Here is a 19,418-nt window from a genome sequence, read left to right as displayed (position 1 = left end):
GGAGAAGTTCGTTAAGGGAGGCTGGTGGATATGTGAAATTGTTTGCCACGGACGCCTAGCGATACAATGTCGGTGGGTACGTTTCAGGCGAACGTTGATGGGTTCTTGATCAGCAACGGCTTCAAATAGAGAGGGTGGGATAATTAACCGTCTCAAGGTGGGTGCAAAAGTGCCTCATTCATTCAGTCCCATGTCTCATGCTCCTGCAGGGCGGAGAGAATAACAGCTGCGCACGGACTAGATGGGCCGAAGGGCCTGCTCACACTGTCAGCGCAACTGCCTGCCGGCCAGCACGGCCACCCCTGCCAGAGAAGTGCAACTGCGCCAAAAGTGGCTGGACCAAAGGATAGTGGCCGACGGAAGCAGCTTCTACAGAGTCATGCACAGACCCCGGGCCGGCTAAAGGGAATGCGTGGACAGTATGGGGATCGAACCCACGACCTTGGCGTTATTAGCACCACGCTCTGACCAACTGAGCTAACCGTCCTCGCCTGGGTGGGGCGCGGCTACCTATTGCCAGTCCGGCGGCCTGCAGATGAACCGGCTGGTCCGACTCAGCCATGACAAGCTCTTGAGAGCAGCTTGTGCCGCACAGGGCCATCCGGCTTAGCCGCGGGAAGCAGCTGCCGTCTTTGGTGATGCCTGCTCAGGTGGCAAAGGCAGAGCCGAAGCTGAGAATGGGCGCTGTACGCAAGCGCAGGACACAGCGCAAGCAAGCTTGGGTGCCCTTGCGTCTGGCTGCCTGACTGGCTGAGAGTGAGCGCCGGCAGCAGCTCGCTGCCGAAGCGCGGCTGTCAGGGCCAGGTGATGAAGCATGCTGCCAAGCGCAGCCGGCAGCCCAGCAAAAGCAGATTCTTGTGCCTTGACAGCAGAGTGCTTGCGTTTGCAGGCTGACTGGCAAACGGAGAGCGCAGAGTGTATGAGTGAGAGGGAGAGAGAAAAAATGAAAAAGACAGCACCTCCTGCTGGGGCAGTTGGGCAGAGGAGCAAAAGCCTACGGCACCTGGTATTCCCAGGCGGTCTCCCATCCAAGTACTAACCAGGCCTGAGCCTGCTTAGCTTCCGAGATCAGACGAGATCGGGCGTTTTCAGGCTAGTATGGCCGTAGGCACCAGTGCACCGCTCCTCTCCGCACTTAAGCGGCATGCAGCCACTCTCAGCTTGCTCCCACGCTGCTCCTCCTTTCTTACACTCCTCTGCCTTCGCCCCTTCACTCACACCCTACACTCTCCCCTCCCACTTTCACCTCTCCTCTCTCACCCGTCCTCCTCACCATTCACTGGCCACTCCGCTGCTTCCTGCTCACATCACTAGCCACCCCACAATCAGTGCTCCTACCGCACCCCCCCCCCCACCCCCAACAGACACAGACCTCTCGCTGCCCAGGTCGCCACTGCGCTGGTCCTGACGGCCGCCGCATCTCTGCTTCCCCTTTCTTCGCGTTTACTCTACCTTCTGCCTACCAGTGAAGAGATCGCACCCGCTCCAGCCTAGCTATTTAAGACCACCTCAGCTTCGGCAAGCCCGCCGGCCGATGGGATCACAGCTCCTTTTCTCCCCTTACTTCGGAAGGGAACTCAGAAACTTGTCAGACCGCCGGCACTAGATGCTGCGGTGAGAAACCGATCTGACAAATTTAATCGAGGAGGCGAACAGGAATGGTCATGAGCGAGAGGCGCTGGACGCTGCCGACCGGCAGTCGAGCCAGGCCTTTGCAAAAGTCCCACCTATTCAAGGAGGTTCCGTCGCTTGATGAGGCATTCAGCGCCAGGTCCTAAACTGGATTTCACATCGCCTTGGCGGCACAAGACAGGCATTGGCAGTTTCGCGGCTCTGCGTCTGCACGAGATTCGATCTGATTGAAATCTATCAAATATTGAAAGGCCGAGATAGGATGGATGTGCTGAGGATGTTTCCTACGGCAGTCATGTGCAGCAGCTGAGGCCACAGCCTCAGTCAGACGTCTCTTTGGAACAAAGTTGAGGAGAAGTTCGTTAAGGGAGGCTGGTGGATATGTGAAATTGTTTGCCACGGACGCCTAGCGATACAATGTCGGTGGGTACGTTTCAGGCGAACGTTGATGGGTTCTTGATCAGCAACGGCTTCAAATAGAGAGGGTGGGATAATTAACCGTCTCAAGGTGGGTGCAAAAGTGCCTCATTCATTCAGTCCCATGTCTCATGCTCCTGCAGGGCGGAGAGAATAACAGCTGCGCACGGACTAGATGGGCCGAAGGGCCTGCTCACACTGTCAGCGCAACTGCCTGCCGGCCAGCACAGCCACCCCTGCCAGAGAAGTGCAACTGCGCCAAAAGTGGCTGGACCAAAGGATAGTGGACGACGGAAGCAGCTTCTACAGAGTCATGCACAGACCCCGGGCCGGCTAAAGGGAATGCGTGGACAGTACGGGGATCGAACCCACGACCTTGGCGTTATTAGCACCACGCTCTGACCAACTGAGCTAACCGTCCTCGCCTGGGTGGGGCGCGGCTACCTATTGCCAGTCCGGCGGCCTGCAGATGAACCGGCTGGTCCGACTCAGCCATGACAAGCTCTTGAGAGCAGCTTGTGCCGCACAGGGCCATCCGGCTTAGCCGCGGGAAGCAGCTGCCGTCTTTGGTGATGCCTGCTCAGGTGGCAAAGGCAGAGCCGAAGCTGAGAATGGGCGCTGTACGCAAGCGCAGGACACAGCGCAAGCAAGCTTGGGTGCCCTTGCGTCTGGCTGCCTGACTGGCTGAGAGTGAGCGCCGGCAGCAGCTCGCTGCCGAAGCGCGGCTGTCAGGGCCAGGTGATGAAGCATGCTGCCAAGCGCAGCCGGCAGCCCAGCAAAAGCAGATTCTTGTGCCTTGACAGCAGAGTGCTTGCGTTTGCAGGCTGACTGGCAAACGGAGAGCGCAGAGTGTATGAGTGAGAGGGAGAGAGAAAAAATGAAAAAGACAGCACCTCCTGCTGGGGCAGTTGGGCAGAGGAGCAAAAGCCTACGGCACCTGGTATTCCCAGGCGGTCTCCCATCCAAGTACTAACCAGGCCTGAGCCGGCTTAGCTTCCGAGATCAGACGAGATCGGGCGTTTTCAGGCTAGTATGGCCGTAGGCACCAGTGCACCGCTCCTCTCCGCACTTAAGCGGCATGCAGCCACTCTCAGCTTGCTCCCACGCTGCTCCTCCTTTCTTACACTCCTCTGCCTTCGCCCCTTCACTCACACCCTACACTCTCCCCTCCCACTTTCACCTCTCCTCTCTCACCCGTCCTCCTCACCATTCACTGGCCACTCCGCTGCTTCCTGCTCACATCACTAGCCACCCCACAATCAGTGCTCCTACCGCACCCCCCCCCCCACCCCCAACAGACACAGACCTCTCGCTGCCCAGGTCGCCACTGCGCTGGTCCTGACGGCCGCCGCATCTCTGCTTCCCCTTTCTTCGCGTTTACTCTACCTTCTGCCTACCAGTGAAGAGATCGCACCCGCTCCAGCCTAGCTATTTAAGACCACCTCAGCTTCGGCAAGCCCGCCGGCCGATGGGATCACAGCTCCTTTTCTCCCCTTACTTCGGAAGGGAACTCAGAAACTTGTCAGACCGCCGGCACTAGATGCTGCGGTGAGAAACCGATCTGACAAATTTAATCGAGGAGGCGAACAGGAATGGTCATGAGCGAGAGGCGCTGGACGCTGCCGACCGGCAGTCGAGCCAGGCCTTTGCAAAAGTCCCACCTATTCAAGGAGGTTCCGTCGCTTGATGAGGCATTCAGCGCCAGGTCCTAAACTGGATTTCACATCGCCTTGGCGGCACAAGACAGGCATTGGCAGTTTCGCGGCTCTGCGTCTGCACGAGATTCGATCTGATTGAAATCTATCAAATATTGAAAGGCCGAGATAGGATGGATGTGCTGAGGATGTTTCCTACGGCAGTCATGTGCAGCAGCTGAGGCCACAGCCTCAGTCAGACGTCTCTTTGGAACAAAGTTGAGGAGAAGTTCGTTAAGGGAGGCTGGTGGATATGTGAAATTGTTTGCCACGGACGCCTAGCGATACAATGTCGGTGGGTACGTTTCAGGCGAACGTTGATGGGTTCTTGATCAGCAACGGCTTCAAATAGAGAGGGTGGGATAATTAACCGTCTCAAGGTGGGTGCAAAAGTGCCTCATTCATTCAGTCCCATGTCTCATGCTCCTGCAGGGCGGAGAGAATAACAGCTGCGCACGGACTAGATGGGCCGAAGGGCCTGCTCACACTGTCAGCGCAACTGCCTGCCGGCCAGCACGGCCACCCCTGCCAGAGAAGTGCAACTGCGCCAAAAGTGGCTGGACCAAAGGATAGTGGCCGACGGAAGCAGCTTCTACAGAGTCATGCACAGACCCCGGGCCGGCTAAAGGGAATGCGTGGACAGTATGGGGATCGAACCCACGACCTTGGCGTTATTAGCACCACGCTCTGACCAACTGAGCTAACCGTCCTCGCCTGGGTGGGGCGCGGCTACCTATTGCCAGTCCGGCGGCCTGCAGATGAACCGGCTGGTCCGACTCAGCCATGACAAGCTCTTGAGAGCAGCTTGTGCCGCACAGGGCCATCCGGCTTAGCCGCGGGAAGCAGCTGCCGTCTTTGGTGATGCCTGCTCAGGTGGCAAAGGCAGAGCCGAAGCTGAGAATGGGCGCTGTACGCAAGCGCAGGACACAGCGCAAGCAAGCTTGGGTGCCCTTGCGTCTGGCTGCCTGACTGGCTGAGAGTGAGCGCCGGCAGCAGCTCGCTGCCGAAGCGCGGCTGTCAGGGCCAGGTGATGAAGCATGCTGCCAAGCGCAGCCGGCAGCCCAGCAAAAGCAGATTCTTGTGCCTTGACAGCAGAGTGCTTGCGTTTGCAGGCTGACTGGCAAACGGAGAGCGCAGAGTGTATGAGTGAGAGGGAGAGAGAAAAAATGAAAAAGACAGCACCTCCTGCTGGGGCAGTTGGGCAGAGGAGCAAAAGCCTACGGCACCTGGTATTCCCAGGCGGTCTCCCATCCAAGTACTAACCAGGCCTGAGCCTGCTTAGCTTCCGAGATCAGACGAGATCGGGCGTTTTCAGGCTAGTATGGCCGTAGGCACCAGTGCACCGCTCCTCTCCGCACTTAAGCGGCATGCAGCCACTCTCAGCTTGCTCCCACGCTGCTCCTCCTTTCTTACACTCCTCTGCCTTCGCCCCTTCACTCACACCCTACACTCTCCCCTCCCACTTTCACCTCTCCTCTCTCACCCGTCCTCCTCACCATTCACTGGCCACTCCGCTGCTTCCTGCTCACATCACTAGCCACCCCACAATCAGTGCTCCTACCGCACCCCCCCCCCACCCCCAACAGACACAGACCTCTCGCTGCCCAGGTCGCCACTGCGGTGGTCCTGACGGCCGCCGCATCTCTGCTTCCCCTTTCTTCGCGTTTACTCTACCTTCTGCCTACCAGTGAAGAGATCGCACCCGCTCCAGCCTAGCTATTTAAGACCACCTCAGCTTCGGCAAGCCCGCCGGCCGATGGGATCACAGCTCCTTTTCTCCCCTTACTTCGGAAGGGAACTCAGAAACTTGTCAGACCGCCGGCACTAGATGCTGCGGTGAGAAACCGATCTGACAAATTTAATCGAGGAGGCGAACAGGAATGGTCATGAGCGAGAGGCGCTGGACGCTGCCGACCGGCAGTCGAGCCAGGCCTTTGCAAAAGTCCCACCTATTCAAGGAGGTTCCGTCGCTTGATGAGGCATTCAGCGCCAGGTCCTAAACTGGATTTCACATCGCCTTGGCGGCACAAGACAGGCATTGGCAGTTTCGCGGCTCTGCGTCTGCACGAGATTCGATCTGATTGAAATCTATCAAATATTGAAAGGCCGAGATAGGATGGATGTGCTGAGGATGTTTCCTACGGCAGTCATGTGCAGCAGCTGAGGCCACAGCCTCAGTCAGACGTCTCTTTGGAACAAAGTTGAGGAGAAGTTCGTTAAGGGAGGCTGGTGGATATGTGAAATTGTTTGCCACGGACGCCTAGCGATACAATGTCGGTGGGTACGTTTCAGGCGAACGTTGATGGGTTCTTGATCAGCAACGGCTTCAAATAGAGAGGGTGGGATAATTAACCGTCTCAAGGTGGGTGCAAAAGTGCCTCATTCATTCAGTCCCATGTCTCATGCTCCTGCAGGGCGGAGAGAATAACAGCTGCGCACGGACTAGATGGGCCGAAGGGCCTGCTCACACTGTCAGCGCAACTGCCTGCCGGCCAGCACAGCCACCCCTGCCAGAGAAGTGCAACTGCGCCAAAAGTGGCTGGACCAAAGGATAGTGGACGACGGAAGCAGCTTCTACAGAGTCATGCACAGACCCCGGGCCGGCTAAAGGGAATGCGTGGACAGTACGGGGATCGAACCCACGACCTTGGCGTTATTAGCACCACGCTCTGACCAACTGAGCTAACCGTCCTCGCCTGGGTGGGGCGCGGCTACCTATTGCCAGTCCGGCGGCCTGCAGATGAACCGGCTGGTCCGACTCAGCCATGACAAGCTCTTGAGAGCAGCTTGTGCCGCACAGGGCCATCCGGCTTAGCCGCGGGAAGCAGCTGCCGTCTTTGGTGATGCCTGCTCAGGTGGCAAAGGCAGAGCCGAAGCTGAGAATGGGCGCTGTACGCAAGCGCAGGACACAGCGCAAGCAAGCTTGGGTGCCCTTGCGTCTGGCTGCCTGACTGGCTGAGAGTGAGCGCCGGCAGCAGCTCGCTGCCGAAGCGCGGCTGTCAGGGCCAGGTGATGAAGCATGCTGCCAAGCGCAGCCGGCAGCCCAGCAAAAGCAGATTCTTGTGCCTTGACAGCAGAGTGCTTGCGTTTGCAGGCTGACTGGCAAACGGAGAGCGCAGAGTGTATGAGTGAGAGGGAGAGAGAAAAAATGAAAAAGACAGCACCTCCTGCTGGGGCAGTTGGGCAGAGGAGCAAAAGCCTACGGCACCTGGTATTCCCAGGCGGTCTCCCATCCAAGTACTAACCAGGCCTGAGCCGGCTTAGCTTCCGAGATCAGACGAGATCCGGCGTTTTCAGGCTAGTATGGCCGTAGGCACCAGTGCACCGCTCCTCTCCGCACTTAAGCGGCATGCAGCCACTCTCAGCTTGCTCCCACGCTGCTCCTCCTTTCTTACACTCCTCTGCCTTCGCCCCTTCACTCACACCCTACACTCCCTCCCACTTTCACCTCTCCTCTCTCTCTCACCCGTCCTCCTCACCATTCACTGGCCACTCCGCTGCTTCCTGCTCACATCACTAGCCACCCCACAATCAGTGCTCCTACCGCACCCCCCCCCACCCCCAACAGACACAGACCTCTCGCTGCCCAGGTCGCCACTGCGCTGGTCCTGACGGCCGCCGCATCTCTGCTTCCCCTTTCTTCGCGTTTACTCTACCTTCTGCCTACCAGTGAAGAGATCGCACCCGCTCCAGCCTAGCTATTTAAGACCACCTCAGCTTCGGCAAGCCCGCCGGCCGATGGGATCACAGCTCCTTTTCTCCCCTTACTTCGGAAGGGAACTCAGAAACTTGTCAGACCGCCGGCACTAGATGCTGCGGTGAGAAACCGATCTGACAAATTTAATCGAGGAGGCGAACAGGAATGGTCATGAGCGAGAGGCGCTGGACGCTGCCGACCGGCAGTCGAGCCAGGCCTTTGCAAAAGTCCCACCTATTCAAGGAGGTTCCGTCGCTTGATGAGGCATTCAGCGCCAGGTCCTAAACTGGATTTCACATCGCCTTGGCGGCACAAGACAGGCATTGGCAGTTTCGCGGCTCTGCGTCTGCACGAGATTCGATCTGATTGAAATCTATCAAATATTGAAAGGCCGAGATAGGATGGATGTGCTGAGGATGTTTCCTACGGCAGTCATGTGCAGCAGCTGAGGCCACAGCCTCAGTCAGACGTCTCTTTGGAACAAAGTTGAGGAGAAGTTCGTTAAGGGAGGCTGGTGGATATGTGAAATTGTTTGCCACGGACGCCTAGCGATACAATGTCGGTGGGTACGTTTCAGGCGAACGTTGATGGGTTCTTGATCAGCAACGGCTTCAAATAGAGAGGGTGGGATAATTAACCGTCTCAAGGTGGGTGCAAAAGTGCCTCATTCATTCAGTCCCATGTCTCATGCTCCTGCAGGGCGGAGAGAATAACAGCTGCGCACGACTAGATGGGCCGAAGGGCCTGCTCACACTGTCAGCGCAACTGCCTGCCGGCCAGCACGGCCACCCCTGCCAGAGAAGTGCAACTGCGCCAAAAGTGGCTGGACCAAAGGATAGTGGCCGACGGAAGCAGCTTCTACAGAGTCATGCACAGACCCCGGGCCGGCTAAAGGGAATGCGTGGACAGTATGGGGATCGAACCCACGACCTTGGCGTTATTAGCACCACGCTCTGACCAACTGAGCTAACCGTCCTCGCCTGGGTGGGGCGCGGCTACCTATTGCCAGTCCGGCGGCCTGCAGATGAACCGGCTGGTCCGACTCAGCCATGACAAGCTCTTGAGAGCAGCTTGTGCCGCACAGGGCCAGCCGGCTTAGCCGCGGGAAGCAGCTGCCGTCTTTGGTGATGCCTGCTCAGGTGGCAAAGGCAGAGCCGAAGCTGAGAATGGGCGCTGTACGCAAGCGCAGGACACAGCGCAAGCAAGCTTGGGTGCCCTTGCGTCTGGCTGCCTGACTGGCTGAGAGTGAGCGCCGGCAGCAGCTCGCTGCCGAAGCGCGGCTGTCAGGGCCAGGTGATGAAGCATGCTGCCAAGCGCAGCCGGCAGCCCAGCAAAAGCAGATTCTTGTGCCTTGACAGCAGAGTGCTTGCGTTTGCAGGCTGACTGGCAAACGGAGAGCGCAGAGTGTATGAGTGAGAGGGAGAGAGAAAAAATGAAAAGACAGCACCTCCTGCTGGGGCAGTTGGGCAGAGGAGCAAAAGCCTACGGCACCTGGTATTCCCAGGCGGTCTCCCATCCAAGTACTAACCAGGCCTGAGCCTGCTTAGCTTCCGAGATCAGACGAGATCGGGCGTTTTCAGGCTAGTATGGCCGTAGGCACCAGTGCACCGCTCCTCTCCGCACTTAAGCGGCATGCAGCCACTCTCAGCTTGCTCCCACGCTGCTCCTCCTTTCTTACACTCCTCTGCCTTCGCCCCTTCACTCACACCCTACACTCTCCCCTCCCACTTTCACCTCTCCTCTCTCACCCGTCCTCCTCACCATTCACTGGCCACTCCGCTGCTTCCTGCTCACATCACTAGCCACCCCACAATCAGTGCTCCTACCGCACCCCCCCCCCCACCCCCAACAGACACAGACCTCTCGCTGCCCAGGTCGCCACTGCGCTGGTCCTGACGGCCGCCGCATCTCTGCTTCCCCTTTCTTCGCGTTTACTCTACCTTCTGCCTACCAGTGAAGAGATCGCACCCGCTCCAGCCTAGCTATTTAAGACCACCTCAGCTTCGGCAAGCCGCCGGCCGATGGGATCACAGCTCCTTTTCTCCCCTTACTTCGGAGGGAACTCAGAAACTTGTCAGACCGCCGGCACTAGATGCTGCGGTGAGAAACCGATCTGACAAATTTAATCGAGGAGGCGAACAGGAATGGTCATGAGCGAGAGGCGCTGGACGCTGCCGACCGGCAGTCGAGCCAGGCCTTTGCAAAAGTCCCACCTATTCAAGGAGGTTCCGTCGCTTGATGAGGCATCAGCGCCAGGTCCTAAACTGGATTTCACATCGCCTTGGCGGCACAAGACAGGCATTGGCAGTTTCGCGGCTCTGCGTCTGCACGAGATTCGATCTGATTGAAATCTATCAAATATTGAAAGGCCGAGATAGGATGGATGTGCTGAGGATGTTTCCTACGGCAGTCATGTGCAGCAGCTGAGGCCACAGCCTCAGTCAGACGTCTCTTTGGAACAAAGTTGAGGAGAAGTTCGTTAAGGGAGGCTGGTGGATATGTGAAATTGTTTGCCACGGACGCCTAGCGATACAATGTCGGTGGGTACGTTTCAGGCGAACGTTGATGGGTTCTTGATCAGCAACGGCTTCAAATAGAGAGGGTGGGATAATTAACCGTCTCAAGGTGGGTGCAAAAGTGCCTCATTCATTCAGTCCCATGTCTCATGCTCCTGCAGGGCGGAGAGAATAACAGCTGCGCACGGACTAGATGGGCCGAAGGGCCTGCTCACACTGTCAGCGCAACTGCCTGCCGGCCAGCACAGCCACCCCTGCCAGAGAAGTGCAACTGCGCCAAAAGTGGCTGGACCAAAGGATAGTGGACGACGGAAGCAGCTTCTACAGAGTCATGCACAGACCCCGGGCCGGCTAAAGGGAATGCGTGGACAGTACGGGGATCGAACCCACGACCTTGGCGTTATTAGCACCACGCTCTGACCAACTGAGCTAACCGTCCTCGCCTGGGTGGGGCGCGGCTACCTATTGCCAGTCCGGCGGCCTGCAGATGAACCGGCTGGTCCGACTCAGCCATGACAAGCTCTTGAGAGCAGCTTGTGCCGCACAGGGCCATCCGGCTTAGCCGCGGGAAGCAGCTGCCGTCTTTGGTGATGCCTGCTCAGGTGGCAAAGGCAGAGCCGAAGCTGAGAATGGGCGCTGTACGCAAGCGCAGGACACAGCGCAAGCAAGCTTGGGTGCCCTTGCGTCTGGCTGCCTGACTGGCTGAGAGTGAGCGCCGGCAGCAGCTCGCTGCCGAAGCGCGGCTGTCAGGGCCAGGTGATGAAGCATGCTGCCAAGCGCAGCCGGCAGCCCAGCAAAAGCAGATTCTTGTGCCTTGACAGCAGAGTGCTTGCGTTTGCAGGCTGACTGGCAACGGAGAGCGCAGAGTGTATGAGTGAGAGGGAGAGAGAAAAAATGAAAAGACAGCACCTCCTGCTGGGGCAGTTGGGCAGAGGAGCAAAAGCCTACGGCACCTGGTATTCCCAGGCGGTCTCCCATCCAAGTACTAACCAGGCCTGAGCCTGCTTAGCTTCCGAGATCAGACGAGATCGGGCGTTTTCAGGCTAGTATGGCCGTAGGCACCAGTGCACCGCTCCTCTCCGCACTTAAGCGGCATGCAGCCACTCTCAGCTTGCTCCCACGCTGCTCCTCCTTTCTTACACTCCTCTGCCTTCGCCCCTTCACTCACACCCTACACTCTCCCCTCCCACTTTCACCTCTCCTCTCTCACCCGTCCTCCTCACCATTCACTGGCCACTCCGCTGCTTCCTGCTCACATCACTAGCCACCCCACAATCAGTGCTCCTACCGCACCCCCCCCCCCCACCCCCAACAGACACAGACCTCTCGCTGCCCAGGTCGCCACTGCGCTGGTCCTGACGGCCGCCGCATCTCTGCTTCCCCTTTCTTCGCGTTTACTCTACCTTCTGCCTACCAGTGAAGAGATCGCACCCGCTCCAGCCTAGCTATTTAAGACCACCTCAGCTTCGGCAAGCCCGCCGGCCGATGGGATCACAGCTCCTTTTCTCCCCTTACTTCGGAAGGGAACTCAGAAACTTGTCAGACCGCCGGCACTAGATGCTGCGGTGAGAAACCGATCTGACAAATTTAATCGAGGAGGCGAACAGGAATGGTCATGAGCGAGAGGCGCTGGACGCTGCCGACCGGCAGTCGAGCCAGGCCTTTGCAAAAGTCCCACCTATTCAAGGAGGTTCCGTCGCTTGATGAGGCATTCAGCGCCAGGTCCTAAACTGGATTTCACATCGCCTTGGCGGCACAAGACAGGCATTGGCAGTTTCGCGGCTCTGCGTCTGCACGAGATTCGATCTGATTGAAATCTATCAAATATTGAAAGGCCGAGATAGGATGGATGTGCTGAGGATGTTTCCTACGGCAGTCATGTGCAGCAGCTGAGGCCACAGCCTCAGTCAGACGTCTCTTTGGAACAAAGTTGAGGAGAAGTTCGTTAAGGGAGGCTGGTGGATATGTGAAATTGTTTGCCACGGACGCCTAGCGATACAATGTCGGTGGGTACGTTTCAGGCGAACGTTGATGGGTTCTTGATCAGCAACGGCTTCAAATAGAGAGGGTGGGATAATTAACCGTCTCAAGGTGGGTGCAAAAGTGCCTCATTCATTCAGTCCCATGTCTCATGCTCCTGCAGGGCGGAGAGAATAACAGCTGCGCACGGACTAGATGGGCCGAAGGGCCTGCTCACACTGTCAGCGCAACTGCCTGCCGGCCAGCACAGCCACCCCTGCCAGAGAAGTGCAACTGCGCCAAAAGTGGCTGGACCAAAGGATAGTGGACGACGGAAGCAGCTTCTACAGAGTCATGCACAGACCCCGGGCCGGCTAAAGGGAATGCGTGGACAGTACGGGGATCGAACCCACGACCTTGGCGTTATTAGCACCACGCTCTGACCAACTGAGCTAACCGTCCTCGCCTGGGTGGGGCGCGGCTACCTATTGCCAGTCCGGCGGCCTGCAGATGAACCGGCTGGTCCGACTCAGCCATGACAAGCTCTTGAGAGCAGCTTGTGCCGCACAGGGCCATCCGGCTTAGCCGCGGGAAGCAGCTGCCGTCTTTGGTGATGCCTGCTCAGGTGGCAAAGGCAGAGCCGAAGCTGAGAATGGGCGCTGTACGCAAGCGCAGGACACAGCGCAAGCAAGCTTGGGTGCCCTTGCGTCTGGCTGCCTGACTGGCTGAGAGTGAGCGCCGGCAGCAGCTCGCTGCCGAAGCGCGGCTGTCAGGGCCAGGTGATGAAGCATGCTGCCAAGCGCAGCCGGCAGCCCAGCAAAAGCAGATTCTTGTGCCTTGACAGCAGAGTGCTTGCGTTTGCAGGCTGACTGGCAAACGGAGAGCGCAGAGTGTATGAGTGAGAGGGAGAGAGAAAAAATGAAAAAGACAGCACCTCCTGCTGGGGCAGTTGGGCAGAGGAGCAAAAGCCTACGGCACCTGGTATTCCCAGGCGGTCTCCCATCCAAGTACTAACCAGGCCTGAGCCGGCTTAGCTTCCGAGATCAGACGAGATCGGGCGTTTTCAGGCTAGTATGGCCGTAGGCACCAGTGCACCGCTCCTCTCCGCACTTAAGCGGCATGCAGCCACTCTCAGCTTGCTCCCACGCTGCTCCTCCTTTCTTACACTCCTCTGCCTTCGCCCCTTCACTCACACCCTACACTCTCCCCTCCCACTTTCACCTCTCCTCTCTCACCCGTCCTCCTCACCATTCACTGGCCACTCCGCTGCTTCCTGCTCACATCACTAGCCACCCCACAATCAGTGCTCCTACCGCACCCCCCCCCCCACCCCCAACAGACACAGACCTCTCGCTGCCCAGGTCGCCACTGCGCTGGTCCTGACGGCCGCCGCATCTCTGCTTCCCCTTTCTTCGCGTTTACTCTACCTTCTGCCTACCAGTGAAGAGATCGCACCCGCTCCAGCCTAGCTATTTAAGACCACCTCAGCTTCGGCAAGCCCGCCGGCCGATGGGATCACAGCTCCTTTTCTCCCCTTACTTCGGAAGGGAACTCAGAAACTTGTCAGACCGCCGGCACTAGATGCTGCGGTGAGAAACCGATCTGACAAATTTAATCGAGGAGGCGAACAGGAATGGTCATGAGCGAGAGGCGCTGGACGCTGCCGACCGGCAGTCGAGCCAGGCCTTTGCAAAAGTCCCACCTATTCAAGGAGGTTCCGTCGCTTGATGAGGCATTCAGCGCCAGGTCCTAAACTGGATTTCACATCGCCTTGGCGGCACAAGACAGGCATTGGCAGTTTCGCGGCTCTGCGTCTGCACGAGATTCGATCTGATTGAAATCTATCAAATATTGAAAGGCCGAGATAGGATGGATGTGCTGAGGATGTTTCCTACGGCAGTCATGTGCAGCAGCTGAGGCCACAGCCTCAGTCAGACGTCTCTTTGGAACAAAGTTGAGGAGAAGTTCGTTAAGGGAGGCTGGTGGATATGTGAAATTGTTTGCCACGGACGCCTAGCGATACAATGTCGGTGGGTACGTTTCAGGCGAACGTTGATGGGTTCTTGATCAGCAACGGCTTCAAATAGAGAGGGTGGGATAATTAACCGTCTCAAGGTGGGTGCAAAAGTGCCTCATTCATTCAGTCCCATGTCTCATGCTCCTGCAGGGCGGAGAGAATAACAGCTGCGCACGGACTAGATGGGCCGAAGGGCCTGCTCACACTGTCAGCGCAACTGCCTGCCGGCCAGCACAGCCACCCCTGCCAGAGAAGTGCAACTGCGCCAAAAGTGGCTGGACCAAAGGATAGTGGACGACGGAAGCAGCTTCTACAGAGTCATGCACAGACCCCGGGCCGGCTAAAGGGAATGCGTGGACAGTACGGGGATCGAACCCACGACCTTGGCGTTATTAGCACCACGCTCTGACCAACTGAGCTAACCGTCCTCGCCTGGGTGGGGCGCGGCTACCTATTGCCAGTCCGGCGGCCTGCAGATGAACCGGCTGGTCCGACTCAGCCATGACAAGCTCTTGAGAGCAGCTTGTGCCGCACAGGGCCATCCGGCTTAGCCGCGGGAAGCAGCTGCCGTCTTTGGTGATGCCTGCTCAGGTGGCAAAGGCAGAGCCGAAGCTGAGAATGGGCGCTGTACGCAAGCGCAGGACACAGCGCAAGCAAGCTTGGGTGCCCTTGCGTCTGGCTGCCTGACTGGCTGAGAGTGAGCGCCGGCAGCAGCTCGCTGCCGAAGCGCGGCTGTCAGGGCCAGGTGATGAAGCATGCTGCCAAGCGCAGCCGGCAGCCCAGCAAAAGCAGATTCTTGTGCCTTGACAGCAGAGTGCTTGCGTTTGCAGGCTGACTGGCAAACGGAGAGCGCAGAGTGTATGAGTGAGAGGGAGAGAGAAAAAATGAAAAAGACAGCACCTCCTGCTGGGGCAGTTGGGCAGAGGAGCAAAAGCCTACGGCACCTGGTATTCCCAGGCGGTCTCCCATCCAAGTACTAACCAGGCCTGAGCCGGCTTAGCTTCCGAGATCAGACGAGATCGGGCGTTTTCAGGCTAGTATGGCCGTAGGCACCAGTGCACCGCTCCTCTCCGCACTTAAGCGGCATGCAGCCACTCTCAGCTTGCTCCCACGCTGCTCCTCCTTTCTTACACTCCTCTGCCTTCGCCCCTTCACTCACACCCTACACTCTCCCCTCCCACTTTCACCTCTCCTCTCTCACCCGTCCTCCTCACCATTCACTGGCCACTCCGCTGCTTCCTGCTCACATCACTAGCCACCCCACAATCAGTGCTCCTACCGCACCCCCCCCCCCCACCCCCAACAGACACAGACCTCTCGCTGCCCAGGTCGCCACTGCGCTGGTCCTGACGGCCGCCGCATCTCTGCTTCCCCTTTCTTCGCGTTTACTCTACCTTCTGCCTACCAGTGAAGAGATCGCACCCGCTCCAGCCTAGCTATTTAAGACCACCTCAGCTTCGGCAAGCCCGCCGGCCGATGGGATCACAGCTCCTTTTCTCCCCTTACTTCGGAAGGGAACTCAGAAACTTGTCAGACCGCCGGCACTAGATGCTGCGGTGAGAAACCGATCTGACAAATTTAATCGAGGAGGCGAACAGGAATGGTCATGAGCGAGAGGCGCTGGACGCTGCCGACCGGCAGTCGAGCCAGGCCTTTGCAAAAGTCCCACCTATTCAAGGAGGTTCCGTCGCTTGATGAGGCATTCAGCGCCAGGTCCTAAACTGGATTTCACATCGCCTTGGCGGCACAAGACAGGCATTGGCAGTTTCGCGGCTCTGCGTCTGCACGAGATTCGATCTGATTGAAATCTATCAAATATTGAAAGGCCGAGATAGGATGGATGTGCTGAGGATGTTTCCTACGGCAGTCATGTGCAGCAGCTGAGGCCACAGCCTCAGTCAGACGTCTCTTTGGAACAAAGTTGAGGAGAAGTTCGTTAAGGGAGGCTGGTGGATATGTGAAATTGTTTGCCACGGACGCCTAGCGATACAATGTCGGTGGGTACGTTTCAGGCGAACGTTGATGGGTTCTTGATCAGCAACGGCTTCAAATAGAGAGGGTGGGATAATTAACCGTCTCAAGGTGGGTGCAAAAGTGCCTCATTCATTCAGTCCCATGTCTCATGCTCCTGCAGGGCGGAGAGAATAACAGCTGCGCACGGACTAGATGGGCCGAAGGGCCTGCTCACACTGTCAGCGCAACTGCCTGCCGGCCAGCACAGCCACCCCTGCCAGAGAAGTGCAACTGCGCCAAAAGTGGCTGGACCAAAGGATAGTGGCCGACGGAAGCAGCTTCTACAGAGTCATGCACAGACCCCGGGCCGGCTAAAGGGAATGCGTGGACAGTATGGGGATCGAACCCACGACCTTGGCGTTATTAGCACCACGCTCTGACCAACTGAGCTAACCGTCCTCGCCTGGGTGGGGCGCGGCTACCTATTGCCAGTCCGGCGGCCTGCAGATGAACCGGCTGGTCCGACTCAGCCATGACAAACTCTTGAGAGCAGCTTGTGCCGCACAGGGCCAGCCGGCTTAGCCGCGGGAAGCAGCTGCCGTCTTTGGTGATGCCTGCTCAGGTGGCAAAGGCAGAGCCGAAGCTGAGAATGGGCGCTGTACGCAAGCGCAGGACACAGCGCAAGCAAGCTTGGGTGCCCTTGCGTCTGGCTGCCTGACTGGCTGAGAGTGAGCGCCGGCAGCAGCTCGCTGCCGAAGCGCGGCTGTCAGGGCCAGGTGATGAAGCATGCTGCCAAGCGCAGCCGGCAGCCCAGCAAAAGCAGATTCTTGTGCCTTGACAGCAGAGTGCTTGCGTTTGCAGGCTGACTGGCAAACGGAGAGCGCAGAGTGTATGAGTGAGAGGGAGAGAGAAAAAATGAAAAAGACAGCACCTCCTGCTGGGGCAGTTGGGCAGAGGAGCAAAAGCCTACGGCACCTGGTATTCCCAGGCGGTCTCCCATCCAAGTACTAACCAGGCCTGAGCCTGCTTAGCTTCCGAGATCAGACGAGATCGGGCGTTTTCAGGCTAGTATGGCCGTAGGCACCAGTGCACCGCTCCTCTCCGCACTTAAGCGGCATGCAGCCACTCTCAGCTTGCTCCCACGCTGCTCCTCCTTTCTTACACTCCTCTGCCTTCGCCCCTTCACTCACACCCTACACTCTCCCCTCCCACTTTCACCTCTCCTCTCTCACCCGTCCTCCTCACCATTCACTGGCCACTCCGCTGCTTCCTGCTCACATCACTAGCCACCCCACAATCAGTGCTCCTACCGCACCCCCCCCCCCACCCCCAACAGACACAGACCTCTCGCTGCCCAGGTCGCCACTGCGCTGGTGTTGACGGCCGCCGCATCTCTGCTTCCCCTTTCTTCGCGTTTACTCTACCTTCTGCCTACCAGTGAAGAGATCGCACCCGCTCCAGCCTAGCTATTTAAGACCACCTCAGCTTCGGCAAGCCCGCCGGCCGATGGGATCACAGCTCCTTTTCTCCCCTTACTTCGGAAGGGAACTCAGAAACTTGTCAGACCGCCGGCACTAGATGCTGCGGTGAGAAACCGATCTGACAAATTTAATCGAGGAGGCGAACAGGAATGGTCATGAGCGAGAGGCGCTGGACGCTGCCGACCGGCAGTCGAGCCAGGCCTTTGCAAAAGTCCCACCTATTCAAGGAGGTTCCGTCGCTTGATGAGGCATTCAGCGCCAGGTCCTAAACTGGATTTCACATCGCCTTGGCGGCACAAGACAGGCATTGGCAGTTTCGCGGCTCTGCGTCTGCACGAGATTCGATCTGATTGAAATCTATCAAATATTGAAAGGCCGAGATAGGATGGATGTGCTGAGGATGTTTCCTACGGCAGTCATGTGCAGCAGCTGAGGCCACAGCCTCAGTCAGACGTCTCTTTGGAACAAAGTTGAGGAGAAGTTCGTTAAGGGAGGCTGGTGGATATGTGAAATTGTTTGCCACGGACGCCTAGCGATACAATGTCGGTGGGTACGTTTCAGGCGAACGTTGATGGGTTCTTGATCAGCAACGGCTTCAAATAGAGAGGGTGGGATAATTAACCGTCTCAAGGTGGGTGCAAAAGTGCCTCATTCATTCAGTCCCATGTCTCATGCTCCTGCAGGGCGGAGAGAATAACAGCTGCGCACGGACTAGATGGGCCGAAGGGCCTGCTCACACTGTCAGCGCAACTGCCTGCCGGCCAGCACAGCCACCCCTGCCAGAGAAGTGCAACTGCGCCAAAAGTGGCTGGACCAAAGGATAGTGGACGACGGAAGCAGCTTCTACAGAGTCATGCACAGACCCCGGGCCGGCTAAAGGGAATGCGTGGACAGTACGGGGATCGAACCCACGACCTTGGCGTTATTAGCACCACGCTCTGACCAACTGAGCTAACCGTCCTCGCCTGGGTGGGGCGCGGCTACCTATTGCCAGTCCGGCGGCCTGCAGATGAACCGGCTGGTCCGACTCAGCCATGACAAGCTCTTGAGAGCAGCTTGTGCCGCACAGGGCCATCCGGCTTAGCCGCGGGAAGCAGCTGCCGTCTTTGGTGATGCCTGCTCAGGTGGCAAAGGCAGAGCCGAAGCTGAGAATGGGCGCTGTACGCAAGCGCAGGACACAGCGCAAGCAAGCTTGGGTGCCCTTGCGTCTGGCTGCCTGACTGGCTGAGAGTGAGCGCCGGCAGCAGCTCGCTGCCGAAGCGCGGCTGTCAGGGCCAGGTGATGAAGCATGCTGCCAAGCGCAGCCGGCAGCCCAGCAAAAGCAGATTCTTGTGCCTTGACAGCAGAGTGCTTGCGTTTGCAGGCTGACTGGCAAACGGAGAGCGCAGAGTGTATGAGTGAGAGGGAGAGAGAAAAAATGAAAAAGACAGCACCTCCTGCTGGGGCAGTTGGGCAGAGGAGCAAAAGCCTACGGCACCTGGTATTCCCAGGCGGTCTCCCATCCAAGTACTAACCAGGCCTGAGCCTGCTTAGCTTCCGAGATCAGACGAGATCGGGCGTTTTCAGGCTAGTATGGCCGTAGGCACCAGTGCACCGCTCCTCTCCGCACTTAAGCGGCATGCAGCCACTCTCAGCTTGCTCCCACGCTGCTCCTCCTTTCTTACACTCCTCTGCCTTCGCCCCTTCACTCACACCCTACACTCTCCCCTCCCACTTTCACCTCTCCTCTCTCACCCGTCCTCCTCACCATTCACTGGCCACTCCGCTGCTTCCTGCTCACATCACTAGCCACCCCACAATCAGTGCTCCTACCGCACCCCCCCCCCCACCCCCAACAGACACAGACCTCTCGCTGCCCAGGTCGCCACTGCGCTGGTCCTGACGGCCGCCGCATCTCTGCTTCCCCTTTCTTCGCGTTTACTCTACCTTCTGCCTACCAGTGAAGAGATCGCACCCGCTCCAGCCTAGCTATTTAAGACCACCTCAGCTTCGGCAAGCCCGCCGGCCGATGGGATCACAGCTCCTTTTCTCCCCTTACTTCGGAAGGGAACT

General features: G+C 58.0%; 10 non-coding genes across 10 annotated transcripts; all 10 read right to left on the bottom strand.

Moving 5' to 3' along the window:
- Positions 1 to 991: 991 nt before the first annotated feature.
- LOC140194379 (5S ribosomal RNA) lies at positions 992 to 1,110 on the bottom strand. Its single transcript, XR_011885225.1, has one exon. It is a non-coding gene; the product is annotated as a 5S ribosomal RNA (ribosomal RNA).
- A 1,864-nt stretch (positions 1,111 to 2,974) lies between these two features.
- LOC140194276 (5S ribosomal RNA) lies at positions 2,975 to 3,093 on the bottom strand. The gene has a single exon (XR_011885127.1). It is a non-coding gene; the product is annotated as a 5S ribosomal RNA (ribosomal RNA).
- A 1,864-nt stretch (positions 3,094 to 4,957) lies between these two features.
- On the bottom strand, positions 4,958 to 5,076 carry LOC140194378 (5S ribosomal RNA). Its single transcript, XR_011885224.1, has one exon. It is a non-coding gene; the product is annotated as a 5S ribosomal RNA (ribosomal RNA).
- A 1,863-nt stretch (positions 5,077 to 6,939) lies between these two features.
- On the bottom strand, positions 6,940 to 7,058 carry LOC140194306 (5S ribosomal RNA). The gene has a single exon (XR_011885157.1). It is a non-coding gene; the product is annotated as a 5S ribosomal RNA (ribosomal RNA).
- Positions 7,059 to 8,919: 1,861 nt separating this feature from the next.
- Positions 8,920 to 9,038, bottom strand: LOC140194377 (5S ribosomal RNA). Its single transcript, XR_011885223.1, has one exon. It is a non-coding gene; the product is annotated as a 5S ribosomal RNA (ribosomal RNA).
- A 1,859-nt stretch (positions 9,039 to 10,897) lies between these two features.
- Positions 10,898 to 11,016, bottom strand: LOC140194376 (5S ribosomal RNA). The gene has a single exon (XR_011885222.1). It is a non-coding gene; the product is annotated as a 5S ribosomal RNA (ribosomal RNA).
- Positions 11,017 to 12,881: 1,865 nt separating this feature from the next.
- On the bottom strand, positions 12,882 to 13,000 carry LOC140194275 (5S ribosomal RNA). The gene has a single exon (XR_011885126.1). It is a non-coding gene; the product is annotated as a 5S ribosomal RNA (ribosomal RNA).
- Positions 13,001 to 14,864: 1,864 nt separating this feature from the next.
- Positions 14,865 to 14,983, bottom strand: LOC140194274 (5S ribosomal RNA). Its single transcript, XR_011885125.1, has one exon. It is a non-coding gene; the product is annotated as a 5S ribosomal RNA (ribosomal RNA).
- Positions 14,984 to 16,848: 1,865 nt separating this feature from the next.
- LOC140194375 (5S ribosomal RNA) lies at positions 16,849 to 16,967 on the bottom strand. The gene has a single exon (XR_011885221.1). It is a non-coding gene; the product is annotated as a 5S ribosomal RNA (ribosomal RNA).
- A 1,864-nt stretch (positions 16,968 to 18,831) lies between these two features.
- Positions 18,832 to 18,950, bottom strand: LOC140194374 (5S ribosomal RNA). The gene has a single exon (XR_011885220.1). It is a non-coding gene; the product is annotated as a 5S ribosomal RNA (ribosomal RNA).
- Positions 18,951 to 19,418: the final 468 nt, after the last annotated feature.

This window comes from Mobula birostris, chromosome 2 (assembly GCF_030028105.1).
Source record: "Mobula birostris isolate sMobBir1 chromosome 2, sMobBir1.hap1, whole genome shotgun sequence".
NCBI classification, from domain to species: Eukaryota; Metazoa; Chordata; class Chondrichthyes; order Myliobatiformes; family Myliobatidae; genus Mobula; species Mobula birostris.
Note: the sequence above shows the minus strand (reverse complement) of the source record. Positions and strands in the feature narration are given on the sequence as shown.